Genomic DNA, 4356 nt, shown 5'->3' with positions numbered 1-4356 from the left:
CCTTCGAAGCGGGCACGGCGGCATGGCGGCTGGTCATAGCCACCACTGCTGGAGCTATCGCCGGAGGAAGAGCCGTTGTAGCTGGATGAGCCGCGGCCGGCGCCGAGGGAAAGTCCACCGTCACCCTCGTCACGACCGTTGCCAAGGCTCAGCACCTCGCCGCCGTCGTTGTCCTCGGGGCAGCATCCGACGCGGCGACCATCCTCCCCGAATACCCGCACGTAGAGGGTCGCGTTGCCGTCGTACTTGAAGTGGAGGGTACACCGCCTGCCCAGGCCGCGCAAGCGGGCAAACGTCTGCCAGCCGCGGGCCAGGGCTGCGTTGCCCGCGACGGAGACCTCCACCGCGACCCATGAAGCCTTGCAGCAGCAGTCGTCCGCCTGCAGCCAGAGACCGCCTGGACCCATGGCCGGCAGTACGCCGGCGAAGAAGCGTGGGAGCTGAAGCCAGGTGCCGGCCGGGTTCTCCGACCACACGATGAACTCCGGCAGCACCTCCGCCGAGTGGAAGCGCGGCCGGGGAGGCCGCTCAACCATGGCGCGCCTCACTTCATCGAAGGGGCTGCCTCCACCCGAGCGGCTCCCACCGTGCGAGGAGGCACCGCCATGGCCGTGAGGGGCCATGGTGGGGGTCGCGACGTGCTTATGTGGGCGACCGCGCCCCCTCTTTGGCGGCGGCGAGCCGAGCCCCTCCTGGCATGCCTTCCCCTTCTCCGCGGCTGAGAACCTCTTCACCAAGGCCATGGGTATCGCTGCTAGCAATGAAGCAAGGAAGAAGAAGCGAATTGAATAGGAAGAGATGGGCGATGGGGGCTCTGCCCCCTCCTCATTTATAGCAGGAGAAGGCCAACCGGAGACCTCCACGGTCACAGGTAATGATGGTTTTCTCTGCATGCATCAGGGACTCATCAAATCGAGCAGTTGCCAAGGCAGCATGGGGAAGCGGAGACGCCCACGTCCCATCAGCCGCCACGCGTCAACCGAGGCCGCAGGCTGTTGGGGACCGCGGCGCTGTGCACTTTCACCTTGGCTTCGCCTCGAAGCCAAGTCTGAGCACGCCTTGGGCTAGGGGGCTACTGTCGGTGTCGGTGTCAAGACCGGAGGATCTCGGGTAGGGGGTCCCGAACTGTGCGTCTAGGCCGGATGGTAACAGGAGGCAGGGGACACAATGTTTTACCCAGGTTCAGGCCCTCTTGATGGAGGTAACACGCTATGTCCTGCTTGATTAATATTGATGATATGGGTAGTACAAGAGTAGATCTACCACGAGATCAGAGGGGCTAAACCCTAGAAGCTAGCATATGGTATGATTGTATGTTGTCCTACGGACTAAAACCCTCCGGTTTATATAGACACTGGAGAGATTAGGGTTACACAAGGTCGGTTACAAAGGAGGAGATATACATATCCGTATTGCCTAGCTTGCCTTCCACGCCAAGTAGAGTCCCATCCGGACACGAGACGAAGTCTTCAATCTTGTATCTTCATAGTCTAACAGTCCGGCCAATGGAGATAGTCCGGCTGTCCAGAGACCCCCTAATCCAGGACTCCCACAGTAGTCCCTGAACCAGGCTTTCAATGACGATGAGTCCGGCGCGCAGTATTGTCTTCGGCATTGCAAGGCGGGATCCCCCTCCGAATACACCACGGAAGAATTTTGAATATACGGATAGTGTCCGACCCTGCAAAATAAGTTCCACATACCACCGTAGAGAGAATAATATTTCCACAAATCTTTAATCTGCTGACACGTTTTGGCAACATGACATCATGCCATGGGCCGGTGCTTATTCGAACCATTTTTTCCCCAACCAGCTCCGCACATAACGCGAGGCGGTTTCTTGACACGTCTTGTCAAAGCAGAGATCATGTTCCCCTAATTACAGGATTCTCATTAATACAGTCGTGGGTAACCTAACCGTGTCTAGGACTCCTAGATTATAGGCAAGTCCAAATGACCACGGAGAGGACGCTTGATATTCACCCTCTTTATAAAGGGCCAAGGTTTTCGCTTTTTCCCTCTCGTGCTCAATCGAACCCTTCCCCCGCCTCGAGCTCTAACACCCAAAGCCCAGGTCAGGTGCTCCGGATCTTCAATCATGTCCGGATCCAGCCTTCAAGGCCGATGGATGCCTTCCTCCGTTACGGAAGAGGATATCAAGAAGTTGAGGGAGGCCAGATACCTGACCGCCGAGGTTTCGCATCGGCTGCCTGCTCTAGGGCAGGTCGTCCCTACTCCCGAACCCAACGAGAACATTGTGTTCGTCTCCCACTTCCTCCAAGGCCGAGGCCTCACTCTGGATCCCTTCGTCAGGGGCTTGATGTTCTATTACGGGCTAGATTTCCACGATCTAGCCCCGGATTCCTTTCTCCACATCTCGACATTTATTGTCGTGTGTGAGGCCTTCCTCCGCATTACCCCTCACTTCGGCCTGTGGCTCAAGACCTTTGAAGTGAACCCGAAGATGATCGAGGGGCAACATGTAGCGTGCGGAGGCGCGTCGATAAGCAAGATGGCAGGAGCTCCATGGCCGAAAGGTTCCTTTCCGGAGGTGTCCGGATTATGGCAACAGGAGTGGTTTTACATCGCGGCTCCCAGAAGTGCCAAGTGGGCGGCTGCCCCCGCTTTCCGCTCGGGCCCCCTACCACAACTGATGTCATGGATTAGCAGAGGTCTAAGCTGGGGTCCAGCCAAGGATGTGCCTATATTGCAAAGCCGCATTCAAGATCTCTTCGAGGGAGATTTTAATTTGGTTGTGGTAATGCAAGTTATGCTGGTTCGTCGAGTCCAGCCTTGCAAACGCCGGCCCCTTCGCTTGTGGGAGTTCAACCTGGAAGGACGGCGTGCTATTCAAAATTTCCTCGGCCTGACGCACGAGGAAATGTTCAAGTCATTCTTCGGACCCCAAATAGAGTGTCCGGATACTACCGAGGACGTGGGCATGAGTAGCAACCGCGCCGCCGAACAAGTAAGTAGTCCTTAGCCGAATACACCATCTTTTATTCATCATGACGTCATTTCTGAGAGATCGCTCTTTGACCAGGACTGGCTAACAAAGGCGAAGATGATTCGGTGTTCGGCCCCCCTCCCTGAGGGTTTGGAAAATCAGGTGCTAGAAAAGGTGCTCGAGCTCGCACCTTGCCCGGAGCCCTCGAAGGAAGATATAGGGGGGAAGAATATGGGCGAAAGAGGGCCCCCATCGCTGCTAGTTCCAACCGAGGGAATGAGCGCCTCCATAAAGGAGGATAACCGGGGGAGGAAGAGGACTGCTTCTGAGGATCCGGAAGCCGAGACCTCCAAACGAGAGAAGAAGTCTCCAACAGAGGGTCCTGCCTCGGGGGGGGGGGGGTGCTCTTGCCGCACAAAGTCCGCGGGGGGATGAGTCCTCCAACGAGTCGTAAGTGATTCAAAAAATACTTTAATAGTGAAGGTATAATACCTTTCTTCTGAGGAAAATAACCGCTGCATATACCTTGCAGTTCGGGTCTTAGCCCTTCTCAGCTGAGCTCGTCTTCGGGGGATCTTCTTCCGAAGATGATGGAGAGCGAAACGCCTCCCCCGTACTCCTCCGCTCCAGAAGCGGGCGACCCCGAAGTTTCATCACGGAGGGCCTCTCCGGATCCGGTGAGGCCAGAAGATAATCCCATAGTCACCCGAAGTCCCCAGCGTCCGGCTCTTGAAGAGAGCAAACAAAAGAGTCTGGCACCGTCTGGTATGCGGTCGGACGTTCTGAGGTTGTTGTTGGGGCGAGCGGCCATCTCAGAAGAACACCGTACGCTAATGGGTATGGTGATGGAAAGAATTTCGTCTGCCGAAAGGGGATTACATGAAGCCTTTATGAGTCTATTGACAGGCTTTGAGGTACGTGAAATGATGTTTGATAGTACTACACATGTTAGGTGTGCCCTGTGTAGATAGTAGCCCTTGAGACTCTGGTTGTCGTCGAGAACGGCGGCGAACAGAGGATCATAGTCCCAGGAAATAACCAGACTGCCTTTATGTGCAGGTGGTGGAAGCTCCAGTGGCCAGCCGGACTAGTGAGTTTGCCGAATTAAAGCGGCAACTGGATGCGGCAGACGCCGACATCGAGCTTGTTAACAAGCGGCTTGACGAATCACAGGGTAAGTAATGTTTTCTGGTGAATGTCACATAGTAAGAGCAGCATGATGCCCGTATCTTTAATATGTTGTGACTGCAGACGGAGCTGCCACCGTGGAGACCCTTCAGGCGAAACTTGCCCGAGCCAAGGAACAAGCGAGGGTTAGTAATGCGGCTGCTTTGAAGGCGGCCAAAGAGTTAAGAGCCGAGAAGGCTGCCCCTTGCGAAAGCAAAGAAAAGATGGCCAAGATGGCCGTA

Source organism: Triticum urartu, chromosome 3A (assembly GCF_056163025.1).
Source record: "Triticum urartu cultivar PI428250 chromosome 3A, HENAU_Tu73, whole genome shotgun sequence".
NCBI lineage: Eukaryota > Viridiplantae > Streptophyta > Magnoliopsida > Poales > Poaceae > Triticum > Triticum urartu.
The sequence above is the reverse complement of the archived record's forward strand: the minus strand, read 5'-3'. Positions refer to the sequence as shown.